Source organism: Nyctibius grandis, chromosome 8, assembly GCF_013368605.1.
Source record: "Nyctibius grandis isolate bNycGra1 chromosome 8, bNycGra1.pri, whole genome shotgun sequence".
In the NCBI taxonomy this organism is placed as follows: domain Eukaryota; kingdom Metazoa; phylum Chordata; class Aves; order Nyctibiiformes; family Nyctibiidae; genus Nyctibius; species Nyctibius grandis.
This window is the reverse complement of record NC_090665.1, coordinates 45,784,855-45,804,025: the sequence shown is the minus strand read 5'-3', so window position 1 is coordinate 45,804,025 and position 19,171 is coordinate 45,784,855. Positions and strand designations below refer to the sequence as shown.

Sequence of the window (19,171 nt, the reverse complement as noted above, 5' to 3'; positions counted from 1 at the left end):
AAGGAAAGGTTTCTAAGAGGGATGGGAGCAGCACCCTCTGAAGGTGCTCGTCTCCACAGAGGGAGACCAGACAACTACCTTGGACACAGAGTTTTTAGATGACTAAACACAGTCAAACAAATGAACCTCATGGAAAATGTCGCACTCTGCAGTGCGACACCTGAGTGGTCCAGGGAACATCAGTGAGATGACATCTCCTGGGATGGTGGCCACAGCACCAAAGGGAGGTTGATCTTCAAGCCTCCAGAGACACGTACGCAGCTCCAGTGAGCTCTGAGGCACTGTGGCACACCCGGACAGAAACAGAAGTTAGCTCACAGAAGAAAAAAGCAATTAGAGTATCCCGTGCGCTTGATTTGGGAATCTAACTTCTCTGAGCACATTTAGGAGCCCAGATGAAATGTGAGCAGATTAGGTACTGCTGATTTTAGTACAAGCTGACAATAACAGTAGCTGAGGTCACCTACTGACCAAGAAAATTTGTGCCTGAAGTAACCTGGGGTATTTTAAAATTGAAAGAGAAAAGAATCAAACTTACCATATGAAAATGAAATCAAAATCAGAGGAGACATCAAAATAGAAATACGGAGAATGAGGTATTAAAGTAATAACATCTCTCTTCTGAGAAGAGTGCAGAAAGTCATGGTATTTTGCTAATTGTAATTCCTCAGCACCAGCCATAGCAGGGGGGTGGGGGGCTCCCATCTGACACAGGAGCCTCCTGATGTTACTTGGGATCCAGGAACACAAACACAAGACTGAGGTTGCTGTTTGTAAAACAGACAAAGGAGGATTGTGAAGACTTTATCACCTGCAGTTACGGTCAAGTATCCACACAGCACATGTTCAAGCGGATCTGTGCACGAACACACCCTACACAATGGGACCCCTTAACAATAAAGATGGTACTAAAAATCTCAGAATGTGCACAAGTATGGTATGGTGTGAACATAATATCTCGGTGAAGCAATTACACTGTGTATGTTAAACTTGTCTTAATAGTAGTAACTTACATGTGAACTAGATTTTGGCTAGGGTATTTTTTTCGTTGGTCATTTGGGGGTTGGGGCTTTTTTAACACAGGTCTTGTTTAAGAAAACACAGCAAACATCACAGCTACATTTTCAGAAAACCACAGCCTACTTACAACCGAGGCAGCACAGAAGGGAAAGTGAAAGTAGAAAAGAGAATCACAAGCTGCAAAGGCCATTCTAGTAACAAGTCATTTTAAAAAAGCAGATGACCAAGATAGAAAAATCCCAGATTAATATTTACAGTAAACTTTGCTTTTAAAGTTGTGCGATAAGTTAGTTACTGAAGATTCTGTCAAAGGGATTTTCTTCAGAGCAAAGTCCTAGAGTATATGGAGGCTGTTTTGTCCTCTAGCCTGCTTCTGAATAGAAAACACTGATTCTGCTCAAGGAATTCCACCAAGCTCGGAGGAGTGACACCAACCACAGGTGAGGTCAATACGTGATCCATTTCTGAACTAACATGAATTCATAATGGGAGAGTCATGCAGTCCCACAGCTCGTACAGCCAAGGCTCTCGAGAACACATTATGAGCTTTTCTATTTTCTCCTTTTAACAGAGCACATGGCTTTTGGGTTCAAGTGTGCAAAAGCACCAGAGGACTTGTATGCATCACCTCATTCAAGAGACCTAAGCACTTGGGAGTAGATGCTACAGAAATTAACTCCTAAATGCTGGAGCCACTTTTTCTCTCGAACTCTCTGCCCAGATAATGCTGTGTTGCTTTCTTGGGAGCTTCTGACTGGCCTAAGAATCCACCTGTGGCAGTGGTTGAGTGGGACTGTGTTCAGCCAGAGCTCACACCCGCTGAATTATGGAAACCTGCATTTAGCCTTGCAACTGTAAGCTTTTACAATAAATACCAACGCAATTTATTTCTGTCACTTGCCTCAGACAGAGGTACATATTGCCTAAGGAGGATGGGCTGTGGAAAGTGCAAGGTGCCCTGAGTCACTGGGCAGTGACAGAGGAGCAGGAGTGCAGCACCCTGCTCCTAGTAAGGACAATGTCTCCGTCCCTTCCCAATCCCCTCTCAGCTTCCATGGGAGCAAAACCAGCTGCTTACGAGCCCCATTTATACGTCCGAAATCCTGCAGATGATTCTGGACATGGCTAAAGAGCGAAATGTACCTCTGAGGGCATCTGCAAGTGCTTCCAAGATGCAAGACATTGAACAGGAAAAGGAAGTATCTGGCACTTAGACTTAGGTGGAGTGTAAATTTTCCAAATTAAAGACACTACAGTTCTACAGAAATGATCAGATGACAGGACTCCTGGCAAGAGGTGTAGTATGTAATTTTATAAAAAGCCTCAGGGATGTAGACACCCAATTCCCTTTCAGTCTGAGTGGCTAATTCCCTTCTCCTCCTTTGAACATCCACCTAGGTTACGTGGGATGTCATTAGGTTCCCTGCTTCTCTCCTAAGGGTAAAACAACGAAGGCCATTTCTTCCCAATGTATAGAATTGGATTTCCAAGGTTCACTTCTAGAGTAAGAGCAACCACCTCATAGTTCAAGTAATTACTTCTATCACAAAGACACCTTTCCCTCAACTTAGTTGTCCTGAAATCAGAAAGCACCTTCTATCGGTACACATGGTCCTCACCATCTCTGACTCTTGTACAGTTCTATTTTTCTGACCTCTTTTTATGCCAGCTCCATTTTTACTGTACAAAGTTCCTCTGTTCTATAACGCAAAATAATTTTCATCAATTCAGACAAAAGAACTGGACTTCAAGAGGTCCTGTGTTCCCATAGCAGGTTTGGTAGTCAGCAAATTCACATGGTTTGTTTTTCTATGTCTAGTTACTTGATCCCAACCCCTTTCTCACCCATGTGGTAGCAAGGATTATTCTTCTATTCATGCCTCACAGTCTTTGAATGGATTTAGGGCACAGCTCTTAAAAATGTATAAGAGAGACAGGCATCGCATGATTTTGCTATGGATATTTTATGAGCAAGTCTGGGTGCATGCTGTGTGCTTGAAACAAAAGACTGCACAACTTGCTACCAGGGCAGGATCTATGTTATTATGTCTTGCATTCAAGGCTTCTGAGAAGTCTTGGGCAAGAAAAACAACAAAACAAAGGCATGGGAGAGACACCATGATCTAGTAAATGGGTCAAGACAACACCGATATGCTGCATTCATTGTTATTAAGACCCATAATTCAGTCATTTGTCAGAGAACAAATCCGATTTAGGAAGAAGCAGCCTGGCCCATCCTTTTTTATTGGCTGTTATTTGGGGGTTGTATTTGTCAGTTAATTGACCTAAACTACCACCTTAAAAGATGATACTAGTACCTAGGCGTTTTTTACTCCCTCACCTGCAGCAGCCATCATAAGATGTTTTGGTACCAAGAACCACTTCAGCCATTATTTATCAGTGGAGGGATTAAGTTACATCTGCAGCATAGACTTCCACTGCTACTGGACTGATTAAAGGCTTTGGTTAACATTTTTCAGAGTATTCAACTGACAAAGACGACATCAATGATATTCAGGCATCTGAATCTTTCAGATGTGTTCTCAAAGAAACACACCTAAGGGAATCTCCTTTCCTGAGGAAGTTGGGATGTGCTCAGTACTCAGTACCTTCCCATTTCCAGTTTGACTGTAATTCCTTTGACACATCTTTAGGGTAAGATCATACTCACTGAGGCCTAGGTCTACCAATGGTCACTCAATGCAACAGGTTGAATGCAACCTCCAGCCCAGCAAGTCCTGAAAACAGCCGACTGCCAGGTGCTGGAAGGGTATCCCAGGAAGGAAAGCTACATTCATGGTTTCTTACCTTCTTTCCCTAAGTGTCTATGATGACTTGATCCCCTCGAGACACGACATGCCTAGGGTGGCCCCTTCTCCTAATCCAGTACTGAATTTTCCCCTTTCATATTCCAACCACTGTGATCTGCATGAGCAAGAGTGTGACGAATAAGGATATGATACCAGATCCAGACCTTCTCCCCTAGGGAGAGTTTCCACTGTACACAACAGCGACAACCCAAATTCTCTATCAGCTTCAGCTTGAGCTTGCAGACGCTGGCAGGGGGTGTTTTTCCTGTGGGTTGTAATCTCATTTATCACAGTGGGTCTATATACAAGAAATGAAGAACTAAAGCTCTTGCAATGCTTATCTATTCCTTGAAAAAGATGGACACAGGAGGGAAGTAGGGATACATGTGTACAATTGACTGCTCATCAGCCTTTCTACTTCCCTCTGCTTCCCTTCAGATCTAGTTCCCTCACCACCACTGCAAATACAGCAAATGCTATTTATATTTTCTTTATTCGAATTATACTGTTTTCACTAATAGATAACTATAGAGCAATACACTCATGTGGCACATTACAACTGGACAGCTGGAGGAAACTGCAAAGGTAAGTACCAGTAACAAATACCCAGATTCTAACTGCAAGCCCATGCACATATAGGCAGCACCCCATCTACAGCTAAAAATGATGGTGTTTTTCTTGTTACCTTACTCAGAAATGAGCTTTTAAAGGATCAGCTCTGCCAGAGATATGAGATTCAATCTTCTGTTTCAGAGCAGACTCATCACCAGGGAGGGCACGAAGGAATTTTTACACATTACTTTTACACGTCACTATCTCATTTTTCCTATGGGGAGATCTGAATCTCTTACAATATATTCAACGGATCCACGGTTTATACAGCGACCCCATAATAATATTTAGAACATACACAGTCTTTTGTAAATACTATCTTCTTATACCAAATGTAACAACCTCTATTTGCTATTTATGGGAATGCTCTTTCTCAAGATGCTTCATAATAGAGAAATGTAAGTACCTCTGAAGTGGTAGTTTCTATAGAAACTTATTTTTCCAGTGAAATGTAGAATAAACAGCCTTATTTTCTACTTTGCTTTAAATCTCACAGAAATCTGGAGCATCTTTCCAAAGTGGCAGATAATAATACTTTGCAACTCTGTAACCATTTATGTCTTTGAAGCTTACTGTAAATATGAACTACTTACGCCTTCAGGAGTATCCTCAGGTAATATCATTAGTCTCACTAAGAAGGGGAGGTAAAACAGCAGGTAAAAGACTTTATACAGAGTAGGGTGCCACCGCCTAACAGCTTGATGTGCACTCACAATTTTATTGCTGGCTCTATGATGGTTCATCTTATCCCAACCTCAGAAATCATCCGTTTCACTCCCATCATGAAAAGGTCCCGTTCAGTAGTAGCTGTAGAGTGAGGGCTGAATACAACCCCAGAACAGACAGCAAAAGCAGCAGTATTTTTCAGAAGCTCAGTCGGTTTTGCCCCATGGATGTGTGAGGAGTTACCAAGGTCATCTCAGGGTGGGCAGTGCCGCTGCACAGCAAAGCAGAGCATGGAACAGCACTGGTCTGGGGCTGGTTTGTCTACAAGACTTCCAGCTTTCAAGAAAGCTAATACCGGGAAGCCGTTTTTCCTGGCATTGACACAGCCTGAAGCTCCCTCAAGAGAGGCCGTGAGGAATTTCTGGCCTCCCCTCAGCCCGTTAGGGAACGCTGTGCCCACTCGGTTAGTTGAGGAAGGAAGCTGAAACTCAGCTGGGCTGAGCAACCACTCCTGATTTTTTTGTTATGACACTTTTTTACAGGGAACAAACACAACAGCACTGAAACACGGTGTGAGTGCAGAGCCCCACTTGCCGATGAATGGCATATTCCAGTAAGGAACCTGCAACAGAGATGTGTGTCCTCAGACCCCTTGGGGCTGTTTCTGCTCCTTAGGCTGCTACGGAAAGCTGCCTGGGCATCAGGCACATTCATCCCCCCAGGTGTTTAGGTGCCAGCTCTTCACGTGGCTAATTGTGCTGCACATCCCCGTTACCGCCCTCCCCAGCCCCGCACAGATGCTGTACGTTAGTGCTGAGATCAGAGCCGTAGGAGTCGGCCCTCCTCCACGCACCAGATGGCTCGCTCTTCTGCGTTTGTTTTTAGTGCTTACCTATCTATCTGCTCCTCAGCTGCTGATAGTCATGTGAATTTGGGAAGGGAAAAAAAGAAAAGACTTCCCCAACAACTAACAGAAAAAAAAAACATCAAGAAGTTTCCGTTTCACATGTTATCTCAAAACACTCAGATACTCCAGAAACAATCTGAACCTCCTCAGAAAGGAGAGCAACCAAGAAATAGGGGCAGTCAGCGATGGGGGAAGTTCCTCGGTAGCCGAACAGTGTGGACAGCATGGTCAGTGCTCCCTCTGCTCCTGAGACACAAGAAGACACACTTCAGAGCAGAAGACTAGATTCCCTAACATTCTGGCTGGCTTCCAGTTTCACTGCATAATGAAGAGCAGGTATTTTCCACTTTAACCTTCTCCTTCCTAAACAGTGGTATTTAAAAGGTGGTAAAGCTGTCTAAATTTAGCAATCAGAACCTATCTGATTTCACACTCTCACTTTTAGGAATGGACATGTTTTGATTTTATCTAAACAAACCAGCTCTTACTTCTGCACTACCTTTGCAGTAAATAAACATGTAAATATATAAATAAATAGAAACTAGCAAGTGAGGCATTTTACAAATGTGTGATATTTCCTCTCTGGACTTTTTCAATCCGGTACAGTCCTACTAACTGCTGTGATCTATTCTGCAAGTTGAATGAGATCCAGCTCCTGGGGGTATATAATTATACCTAAAAAAATTTTCTCAAACTTGATTGCATGAAGAAGCCTTAAAGTGTGACCCATCTACATTCTCAAGACTTGCAAACAAGAAGGCAAATTGGGAGCACTCCAAATGAATTTTTTAAAAAAGTATCTTAGAAACACCTTGCAAAAGTCTATCTCGGATTTGTGGATACCTGACATAGAGAACTGTGGTAATGCTTACATGCTAAAATAAAAGATAGGTCATTTTACCCCTAGAGCCTCAGAGCATGTTGTGATGGCATTTGCACTGGTGGCCATGGCCAGCTCCCAGCGCTCCCTCTCTAGTAACCCTCACTTAGAATGATAAGCAGGTCAGGAGCAAATCCAAAACATGATAGGGTCAAAATTGAATCTTCTAACCAAGTGTAGTGAAGGCAAGCGACAGGAGGCAACAGCTCATTTCACAGCAAAAGAGATACGGCAAAGTATCCATCAAAAATAGGTAGCCCTATAACGAAAACACCCTCAACCAGATACGCAGCCAGAGCTACTGTCCCCCGATCCTTCCTTTCCTGCTGCAGATCTCCCACGTCCTGCTTTGGGCTTCTCAGCTTTACAGTCAGTGCAACCAAGGAGCACGCAGAGGGGTGATGTGTGCCAGGTGCCACCAGTGGTTCCTGCTTCCTGCAATGAACTAAAAGGGTGTCCAGCAACTCACGGAGGTGATGGCACTGCCAATACCATTGCTGTGGCCTGCATGGATATGGCCAGAAGTGCATCACCTCTTCCAGACAGGGATATCAGTTGTGAAATGAACCAGAAAGACAAGTGTTACCTCAAATAGGCAAGCTGGGTATCCTCATGGAAAAAGGCAGGCTTTTTTTTTAATCCCATCACTGAATTGTTCTCCATTTTCTTCCTATGGCTAGGGTGTGATGAACATCCATTTTCCTTTTCCCCACTGCTAATGTCTGTTGCTCTCACATCCTGGTCCCTCTTTACATCCATATCCTTCCATACCGCAGAACCTCATTCTCCCCACCAGTGGTTTCACTTCCTCCCACACTTCTCCCATCGCCAGCAGCCCTATCTCCTCCTGTTCCTAGCGGAGAGCGCTTTGCTCCCCATCTGATTTTAACTCCTCCCTCCTTATGTGGGCGATGAAGCATTCAGGGTAATGGCATTTTAAAAACTCTACAGAGAAGGTGGGTAGACTCAAACCTGAGTGGGAGTGCAGATAAAGTACCACGTTAGTGGGCGCCTTCAGCCCCAAGAGCAGGAGCTCCCAAGCTTCCGTCGTGTATGAAGGGTGCCTAAGGGCTGGATGCTTCCTCCTGGACATATGTGTTGACAGCAACTACCACAGCCAAAACCAGTGCCATGTCTATATATGAATATATAACATATAAGATTTAATCTTTATTTATCATTTATCATTATTATATGATATAATTACATGATACCATTAAAATATCATAGATCACAGAAGATTCAGAAAGAAGCTAGAAAGATTAGCTAGAAGAAAAGAATGTAAAAATTGAAAGGGTGTGTTTTCACTTCATTTTAACGTTTGGAGGGACAGACTTCTTACCATGAAACGCTTCTGTGTCATGAATAGCACCCTTTCTATGAAGAACTACTGAATGTAACATTTTTCAACTCCTGGCTTATCAGTTCCTGTCTTTTCTGATGGAAGCAGAGTTTAACTCCTGTCTTAGCCCTGCAGAGATTATCTTAGCTCATGCATCGCCACCAAGAAACCCTTCCAATTAAGGGTGATTGGAAACAGCGATCATATACTCTCACTATAGCCCATGTCTCAGTGACATTTTTGTTCTGAGTCACAACTTGATTCAAGGCAAGAAATAAAATATTTACTGATGGAAGTTCTGCAGTATTCTTTATCACCTGAGCACATGAAACAGAAAAGCTACAGTATGAATTTGTCCAGAACTTGATGTGCTTAACAAATAGCATGTTGTTTAAGGACTTTACTCAGAACACCTACATGTTTTGTTCCTGTCACTTGTACAGCTCTTACATGTGACAAAGAGACTAATTTTTCAACAGAGGAGGGAGAAGGCGAGGGAACAGCTTATGGACTTTTAAGCATGTTTTTTTTCCTGAGAGGCAAATATAAGAATAGCAATATGGGGCTTCATACCAGCTATGTCTCAGTGACTTCTTTTGAACTTGTTTAGCCCATAATTGAAGGCTAATTTTTCTTATTGTCAACTCCGTCAGCTCACACTGACATCAGAAAACCCAACAGTGTTCTTTCTGGCTTATGTTTCATCACCAGTAAAGAATTCTGAAAACTAAATTCTCCTCTGTGTGCATGAGTATAATCCTTAAAATTACGGCCTTGGTTATATTGTGCAATACCCCGTACCCAGCAAAAACTCTGCGGTGCATACGTACCCCACCACTCACTCCATGCACTAGCGTGTCCTGCTTTCTGCTCCAGCCATGAAGCTACAGCTCTGCCACCACCGAAGTGCCCTACTTGATAGCCCAACTGTGACTGACGTTTGATGTTCAGAGCTCCCCAGCACATCCCCCAGAGTCAGCTCTCATGTAGCTGCATGTGCCTCGGGGATGTCAGCGGATATAAGCTATGCCTGCCTGAAGTGAGCATCTTCTGCTCAGGGAAAGGAGCATTACGCATCTGCACTGCCACCCAACTTCCATGGGCTCCAATCACCTTTCACGTTTCCTTCCTGACCAGGATAAACAGGGACAGAAATAAGGGACTACAGAGCTCAAACCTCAAGTCTCTAAAGAGCTCCTAAAGACCAGTGTTCTCTACACACCCCAAACAGTGCATTATACAACAGCCAAAAAGAGCTCAGGCTGACATAAAAATCCTACAGTCTGTTGCAGGACAGAGAGAAGGCTTAGCAGACAGAAGGATGTTGGGTTGCCTTTTAGGAGGAGTTACCTCTTCTGTTGAAAAATCTATTTAAAACCAATAAAACTTCTGTTTTCCTTTGGTCATGCTTCTTCTGTGTCTGATCCTGCCACAGTTCAGATTGCCGTGGTGTAATTAAAGAGACCACAAGCGACAGAGAAAACAACATACATGCAAGTTCTACATTAAAAAGTATTGAGGATAAAAAATTCTTTAAAAAACTCATTTTTGAGCAAACGGACGTTGCAGGCTTTTTCACTTGGATTTCAGACAGAGGCTAGCAACATTTACAGTAACAAACATTTTAATTCTCACTTAAATCAGAGAGTGACTCAGCACTGCAAGGAAAAGCAAGACTAAATGTTGTGAAGTTTTGACAAACGCAGCTGAGGAATGAGCAAGCAGGAGTCCAACTTGGAAGCAGACACAGTTTGTATCTGAGGAAAACGTTGCTGATTATATTTTGGAGGGGGTTGTCACGGGGCAGTCTCACTGTAAAGTCAAGTGCCACGTGTATATTGAATCCAGTGCCAAATAATTCCCTTCTGGGTATAAAACTGGTCAAAGAATTCCAGGAAGCCCTTCCTGACCAAGGAAGCTAATTCAAAGGCCCCAAGTACGTACCAAAAACGTAATTTTCCTTCCATGTTTCTCAGTCGCAGGCACCTCTTGCTGGCTTCAGGGCAACTCTACCACTATTTTCAGACTTCTCATCTTTCACCCATATCCACAAGACAGCTGGCCCTGATGAACTCCCCAGCCCAGCCTCTACTTGTCTCCAGCTTGGGATAACTTGTACTGCTTACAGATACTGTTTCTGGAGAGCAACCCCTTAGATAACCTGCACACTCAGATAACCCCTGGTTGCCTTCCTGCATCTCTTGACAGATCTGTCAATTTGTCCAGCTTCTGAAGGAGACACTCTGGAGGAGGAAACCAGGAACACAGGGGTCAGATGAGGGGTATCATAGATAAGAAAGATGGAGGGATCTGAAGGAGGGCAGGGGGAAAGGGAGAAGGTTACACAGGGCCAGAGGCTGGAGCTGAATCGTAGCGTAAGATGCTCCGGGGCAAACTTGCAGTGTGGCCTGCAAATCTCCGTGACCAACACAGCTAGCAAAGCTCAGAGTGAATCTCTAGCTTCTATGCTTTACGTACAAAAAAGAAGCATAAACATTTTTCTTGCTCTGGCTAATTCTTATGCAAATAGAGGCAAGGTCCAGTTATAAGAAGCTGCTGCTTCCTCCTCCAGGTTCACATCAAGTCTCTGCTTCACCAAAACGGGAACACATCACGGTTGAGAAGAAATGCTTCGTTCCAGATCCAGGCTGGAACAACAGCCGAAAGCTGGCAGCCAGAGCAGCAGCTGGCACAACCTCAGATCTTCAGGAGAAGCCATCAAGGGACACTAAGACTGACCTCTTCCTCTGCCTATTGCAACACATCTGCTTGGGCTGGGAGTCCAGGCCATTCCCTTACTGACAAACGTCAGCACGCAGCGTGTGCTTTTGAAGGCTATTACATCTGTGTCCTACTCACGCTCACTCCAGAGGTTCCTGTTTCATATCCTGTTCTGATTGCTCCACATTTATCATGTAAACTCATTTCAAGTACACCCAGGGGAAAAAAATAAAGTTGGTATGCATAAAGCTTATAAAATATGAGAGTTTGTTAGGGGCTATAATAAAGCTCAGTGTTAAAACCACACTCCCACTACACAAATACATGTGGACACTACACACCATGAGTTGTATCTCAGATTAAAATTAAGGCACAAAACCACATTTCCAGCAATCTTCTAACGCGCACCTTCGGAGACCTCCCAACTTCCAGAGTCCTTACAAACGTCACAAACCAAACTCTACAGCAAACAACTCTTATTCATCCAAATAAACTGCATTGACATAAGTCCTTCAGAGGCAGGGGATCTCTGTGAGACAGGAACAGTGAGCAGTAATAGATACAAGTGCTGGCTTCAATGACTTTGAAGGGAAACATTTCTCTCAAACAGCTGGAACATGTTGCAGAACTTTGGAAAGCTCATGTTTCTTACCTGTGTGAAAGAAATGTCCTAATTTCTAATAAACAGATCTTTTTGCATCTGAAGGCCATACTGCTGCATGGACATTGCTCTGACAGGGCAGACTACTGCAGCCCTTTGTGCCATCAGAGAGCTCCTGAAGGCTCTGCTGCCAGTGCCTGCTGTTCTTGAAAGCAGAGATGGGATTACAGGCTTCTGTGGGGCATCCTCAACTCACCCCCACAGAGACTCACCATGCAATTCTCTGCCGACATGATTTTTCCTACCATCTACTCCTGTGCTGGGCACTAATCCAGGGAAGTTAAAAAACCCTCCCCCATGACACCCACTCAGCACTACAGTATCTGTTTCCCAACCCTGCTGGTAAGCGTGCCTGTTCCTCTGTTCTAATATTGTCCCAAACACAACAGTATGCCCCTAAGTTAAACAGCAAAGGAGGATAACTCAAACTAAGCATTTACCTGCAAGCAGTTTTCCAGCAAAAGCGGTAAAAACATATCCCAGCCCAAACCCAACAGAGCACCACAGCTACTGTCTTCAGTGCCCGTGATCCTCTAGTAACAGTGACCATGCCAGGACGTCGAGGGCTACGTTCAGCAATCAAACTTGAAATATTTCATGCAATAAAACACCAAGTGCAGGCTGTTTGGCTCTGGTTTTCATGCTGTAGGTTACAAATGTTTTGACACATTTATCTGACGTACAATCAGTAAATAAGCAAGTCCTAAGACATTGATGTGGGAACTGTATTTCCCAGATAGAAATACATTCCCACACCATCCCCAAAGGGAGTGTAAATCTTCAGCGAGTAATACAATAGTCCTACTCCTATAGCCTACTCAAATTGTCTCTGAGATTACCTATATCCACCGAGCAAGAACTGCAACACACAGTTACTGCTGGTTTTCAGTAAGATCTGAGAATACACCAAACTCTCCGAGTTACTCGGTTAACACTATAGCTTACTGTGCTAAGTGTGTGCTTAAATGCTTAAACCTTCTGCCAGCTCTAAAGGTGCAAGAGGTAGAATATTTCCATTTAAAAGACGATGGTACCCGTTCCTATTTCAAGCTAATCTTCATTAACAAACAGCATTTCTTAGTTTGAAGTTGGGCTTGAGGATTCACATGCATTTCTTCTCAGTCTCTCCAAGACAACACGAAGATCTTCTACCTTCCAACCCTCAATATGAGATGTGCCCTAAAAAAATCCCCTGGATCATTTAAATACCAACATAAGGATTCTCCCAACTGACGCAGAGAAAGAGATGGGTGTTACCACATTAAAAAAAAGGATTCCTCCTGCATCATCTGTTCTCCTTAGAAACTTAGAGGAGACTGTTTTGTGTACACAACAACACTGTCTCTGTTACAGACTTCTTTAAAGTCTGAAGAAAGGGATGTTGCGAAAGGGAACTCCTACAGTGTGCAGCTCATTTACTCTGCCTTTGGGTCAACCTAGATGGAGGAGATAGGGCCCTCACAGCTCACTTCACCTTCATCTCTCCCCTTCTGCGAAGGGTTTCATCAGTGTCACAGAGAAGATGTTAAAGGGTGCTGCATTCTGGAAGCATGAAAATACCCTTATTGCACTACAGGCACAGCAGATCCGAGTGGATCACACAGAAGGTTGTTTGTGCCTATTATTGTGCCTATGGTGTGTTAGAACCTCACAACTCAAACAGGTTGAAGACTGAATATGCAAATAAATGCATCTGAGGAACCAAAGAATATGGTTTTCTCATTCACCAAAAACGCTCCGCTTTTTTTTATCTTCATTTATATCTGGCTTTCTATCTCCTAAAATAAATCTTGAATGTTGCTTATATATATTTAAGTGTTTCTAATGTACTATCAAGAAGAGTGAAGAGTTTACACTTCCCTGAACATGACCTGAAGGCTTCAAATTCATTCAGACAGGAAAGCGCACACCTTTTAAAAGATAAATTATGTGACTACAGAATCAGATATAAATAATATAGTGTGTCCTCATTCTCCAAGGGGGGAAAACAGAGAGAGATTATCACCACGAAATATCAGCCACAGATTAGATAGAGTATGAAAGAAAAAGATTAGAATGTGGATTGTGGCCCCGGTTCAGATACACATCTTTAACAGAGTAAATTTCACCTAATAAGTCATTTTTGCTCCATCAACCAACCACTAATCTCTGGTAATGGTGTTCCAAGTTACCGACTGAGTTGAAATACATGGAAAATGAAGGCAGCGCGCAGATCCTGGATACCCTACCCGTATTTGTGACGCTGTTGACACAGCAGAGCCTCGGTGTACTCCTGCTGCAGCCATGTTTCCTGTTTCTATAAACACGCTCTGTTTGAAAAGGGGCTACTATGGGCACACATGTGCAGTTTATGGCTAGTTTTGTGCCAACATAAATCAAGCCCAAATGCCATCTCGGTGACATAATGTAAGACTTATGCTTAAGGGAGTCCACATCCATAAGTAAGTGGGTTCCAAAATAATTAATTTGAGGAGTCCACTTACATTTCAGTCTCACAACCAGACAGACTGCCTCGTGGTTCCCTTGGCTTTTTAGCATCAGACTCCCCAAATTTCACTCTTCCATTTCCTTCACTTCCTCACCTTTCAGGGTCAGAGCTTAACACCGCAAAGGGAAATGAAACAGAGAAAAACAAAACAAAACAAGCTGTGAAGCAGATTACGTTTGACATTCAGAGGTACATGGTTCCTTTTTCAGCTACAGGTATGAAGTAGTAATAATTTTGTGCCCGCAACTCACAGAATAAACATGGTTTAAAAAAATGGAAGTTATCTAAATGGATCCGCGCTCAAAAAATGTCATGGCTTTTTGAATGCATTCTATTTAATGTTCAAGTCAGCTGAATCCTACATTACTACTTTTTTTTTTTTCTTAGAAATGGTCTGGGAAGTAGACAGAAACCCTCTTACACTTCCCTTAACTCTTGGTACTCTAAATGCACCATTTCTGAGGGGAAGGTGGTTGCAGAGCAAGCCACAGAAATGTGTGTTTCTGCTTGTTAGGGGATGGCTCGGCCCACTCCATTCTGTCTGCCAAATGTCCTCTCATGATTGGGACCGAGAGAATTGCCATCAGCCTGTGGCTCTTGCAGAATTCCTGCTCTGACTGCACCGTTAAACAACACCCCGCACACCAGTCTGCTCAGAGAGACTAACTTGCTAAAGTCAGAGTTCAATTGCTTTCCCAGGAAAATCAGAAAAATAACTCTTACTGCCTTCTGTGGAGGCTGGATCAAATGCAAGTGAAGAGACATGCAATTAGTCATGGGAGAGAAAGGCCTATCCAGATTCAAGAGGAGAGATCTTTTACGGGAGGTAATTAGCTCTTGCTTACCCAATTTATAAACGCTGCCCTGACTCAGTGGGCACCAGGCTATTTAGCAATTCATGGGACCAACCTCAAACCAAGGATTCCCATGTTTTCGCAGCAGAGAGAGCTGGAACTGTTTCACACAGCCAACACGAAGGTTGTTAGCTTGGCCCCACATTTCCCCCTCTAATACGCTCACACCTCATGAGGAGGTCAGAGGGATTACGGTGTATTTTTGCAGATCCTATTCTGTTCTTAAACCACAGTGTTTCCATATTTGTTTGTGCAATACTAGTGCAGAACCTGTTTCTATCAGACAGACTGCTTCAGCCTTCATGCTTTTTAAAGAAGAGAGGATAGTGATAATACGGACATTTCCAATGAGATCTCCTCTGGTTCATTTTAAATATTCAACCTCACTTTTGGAAGGGATTTCGGCTTTGTTTCTGATTTAGTCTGATGAATGTGCAGCAAGTGCCAGGGCTGCCTCAATACCTAATGCACGTATTTCCAGGAGTTTCTACAGAGGTCATCATTCTAGCATGATCGATATATAATGAAGGGATATGAGAAGCCAGTAAGAGAGGTCAGATTTCAAGGACCTGCTGAGAAAGGCCCAGAAAAAGAGCATGAAAGCTGGTAACAGAGTATAAGAAAGCATGGCAATGACTAACCCTTCCTGGTGAATAAGTGCTTACATAGCTAAACTTTTACTAAACTACTAACCAGGCAGAAACGAAAGACCCTCACTTCCAAGTGGATTATTGCATTTCTTCTTCTTTCTCATTTTGGGACCTAGAAAATCAAATTTCAGAAAATGATGCCATGGTTTTGAAAACCCTAATACAATTTGCTGAACACCAGTGGCTGTTTCTACAACAGCTTAAACAGACGTACGACACTTCCATGATTTTGAAGATCTGAGGGAGGAACCAGATTTTTCTTTTTTCTGGTTACACTTGGAATTCTTCTGTGCTTGTGCCTTGCATCTGAACAGATGCAAACTGAGGGGGAAAAATATGGCTAAAGGAGTTATTGAACAAAATGAAAAAGTGCATGTGTGCACTCATACGGAAACAAAGAAAACATGCAGAGAATTAAGTTTCTTATAAGAATCTCCTTTATTTTAAAGGAGAAAATGTAATGATTGTATGATTTTAATGTTTACGTAAAGATAACGAACAGGTAGAATAACTGAACAAAGCCATTAAACAAGACTAAACTTCCCAGACACACTTTAACTTAATTCATGCTCATATATGACCCTCTTCCTCATGTCAGAGACAATTCAGTCTCCAGAAAAATCAAAATAAATGTTCAGAATTTTAAAGGGTGGCTCTGTAGCTCAGAGGTAAAACAAAAGTAGCTTTTGAACAAGTCGTTTCAAATTTAGAACCGAACTCTTCTTCTGCTACAAGGCAAATGGACGATTCTTCCAATGTGGAGACGGAAGGGCCCTGAAAGAAAACGCACTGCAGTCATCAGCCACATTTAACACAGTAACAAATGAGAGTGGGGGAGTTAAAATGAATGTGCAAGTAGGAAAGAAGTGCAGCATAGACTTGAGGCTTGTCTAAATTTTTTGAGTTTTTAGGAAAATAAATGTCTTCCATCACATCCTGTCTCTTGCTTTCATGACCATTTTGCAATTTCCAAATTTTTACCAGCTAAAAAGAGAACAATACTCTACTTCACATGTGATGGTAGGGTACCCTATGCTGATGAGATGATATCCCATGCCAGAGAAGGGATCTCTCTGGTCCTTCTTGTATCTGTGGTTGTAACCACTAATAAGAATTTAACAAAAAAGTCAAAGGAAGTTTGCAATAGGTAGCTAAGGGCAAATCTGCCCACAACAAGTTTCTTTCTTCTCCTTAAAAGTCAAAGCCTGATTTTCACCCTGAAGTAATTCCTGTGCCTTACACAGCTCTTAATTATTTTCAACCCTTGCTGTAGTCACTGTAAGTGTCCTCATAAACTAGATAAATACACCTTTTTCAGGGTTCTCCTGAATTCTTCCTGGTGATATTTTGTGGCAATTAATTTGTTTTAAGATCCAGATACCTTCAAAGATGCCTTAATCAACAGCACGTTCTGGCCTCACCACAAAGCTCCTGAAATTCGTACGTGTTAAGTTCAGACAAGCCACTCCAAAAATGCAGACAGGTGCCCACAGGAGGGGCAAAAATGCAAGAATTTCCCATGCTCTCCCAGCTGGCTGGCAAACATGTGGCCCAGCTCCCTGCCCACCAGCTCCTGCCACAGATCTAGAGGTTTGAATCCAGCCAGTTAACTCTTCCTTACCCTGCTCCAGGGAGCTGCACCCACCAGACACCGATCCTAGGAGACATGCTGTGGAAGCCCACCTTCTGGCTGTCCCTGGGAACCAGCTTCTGGCTGCAGAGAAGTCCTTCAGCGAAGAGTGAGGGATGAAGGAAGTGGGAACAGAGGCAGCAGAGACACTCCCTGCAGCCTCCACTATGCCCAGAAGATACGCTCTTGGGGAGAAGGGGAAGGGAGCCTGAATTAGTGGTTCTAAAGCTGGGGGAAGAGGTGGAACAAATCTTAAGAGTATGTGGGAGGACATGGGAAAGAAAAACAGAACTGCCGATATAGATCCTTAGGTCAATGTAATCAGCGAAGGATCATGCAATAAGCCAGGAATGAAATCATGGCTTGAGCAATGGTTTTGTGCCACCAACAAAATCCTGTGGGGAGTAGTCATTGACAGGGTAGGCTTAGCCTGGGTTTTTCATATTTAGGAGCACAGGCAGCTAAAGAGCTGAGGGGAAATGATTTATGAGGACAGAGCTAAACACTTATTGTTAGGTTAAACAAGTAAGGGCAGACATAACAGCCTACAAACACCCATAGGAGTAAACATCAAGGAGTGTGAGGAGTTGTTTTCAACAGCAAGATGAATTTCCTAAGACTGAGGTGCAGAGGCTTGTGATACACTTGCCCAAACAGCTGAAGTTTTGTCGGTCATGACTAGCCTGGGCAAAGCAGAAGCAAATGAAAGGCAAGGAACAACTCTGTGTTGCTGGACAGGTGAAAGAGATTATTCCAATTTGTCCCATGTTCAGATGAGCTTCACTTCTCCATCACCGGAGAAGCTATCTGCAATGTTCAGCAAGGTACAGGAGTTGGAGACAGCATTCTGGAGACATACTGCAACTGCTTTTCCCGTTACAATATTTGTGATAGCAGCAATTGCAAACCTTATTTCATCAAGACAGTTTCAGGTTGATTGTATAAATGAAGAAGTCACATAGCTGCTACTGCAAAGGAATAAGCACACAAGATCACTCATAGCTACAGAGACTATCCGCCACAGCAGTTTCAATTAACTTCAATTTACAATTAACATCAAATTTATCCTGCACAGAGGATGAGTGTTAAAATTGCACCCTATCTCATGCCCTCTTTAAGCCCCCGATATAGCTCTTACATAGACTTGAACTTTGTTCTGTGTTGAGCACCTGCATGAGTGGTGAGATCCAGCCCAAGGCTGTGTTTGAGGGAGGTAAGGAATTCAGTAGGAGGCCTGAGGGATGTGCCTGATCTTTCCCCCCACGCGGTGGGGAAAGATGTAGCTGCTGGGGCTACACGGAGCAGGAACGCAAGGGAAAGGGAAGGAATGCAAGGTAAAAACCAACCAAACAAAAAGGACCTTTGAATTTTGTTTCCCAGCGTGGCATTGCAACTGTGGCAGGGTCAGGAACAGGTGACTACACCACTAGTGAGGTAGAAAGGAAGAATGGGATTGCCTCTGAATCCCCCAGATTGCAAAATCATTGCCTAATTAAAGGAAATAAATACAGGTAAAGGGGAAAAAAGAGCTCCTACATAGTCTTGAATTGTGGTAAGGGGGAGGGGAAAGGAAAATGAAAACAAAGCAAAGGCACGGCCCCAGGAAACAAATGTAACCCTAAGACACCTTCTCTCTCCCTCTTTTCTGGCAGATGTCTCGTTCCCAGTCCCTGTGGATCGGTTTGGGCGCTTCCTGCCCTGACTGAGACACTGGATCACTAATGCAGAGCGTTGCTTAACTCAGGGGTGGCAGGAACCTAATTCTCACTTAGCCCTGACTCCTGAAAAACAATCCCAATGCTGGTGTCCAGTGACAAGAAAGAAGAGACTAACTGTTCCTTGGCCCCTGCATGGAAGAAGAAAGTAAATTCCCTGTGAATACCCCAAAAACTATACAAGATGTTACATTTTTATCAGAATGCAAAAGGGA

At 43.2% G+C, this 19,171-nt stretch overlaps 1 protein-coding gene across 11 annotated transcripts in view; it reads right to left on the bottom strand.

The window, feature by feature from the left end:
- FGGY (FGGY carbohydrate kinase domain containing) overlaps nucleotides 1-19,171 on the bottom strand; it is a 325,680-nt gene that overhangs the window by 218,138 nt on the left and 88,371 nt on the right. For 3 of the 11 annotated variants that reach the window (XM_068405667.1, XM_068405663.1, XM_068405668.1), the window contains exon 1: nucleotides 10,182-10,302. The exons of the other annotated variants lie outside the window; for them this stretch is intronic. The gene's annotated coding sequence lies outside the window, so the exon portion shown is untranslated. Of the gene's footprint in view, nucleotides 1-10,181; nucleotides 10,303-19,171 lie in introns of those variants that run through there. 11 annotated transcript variants of the gene reach the window in all.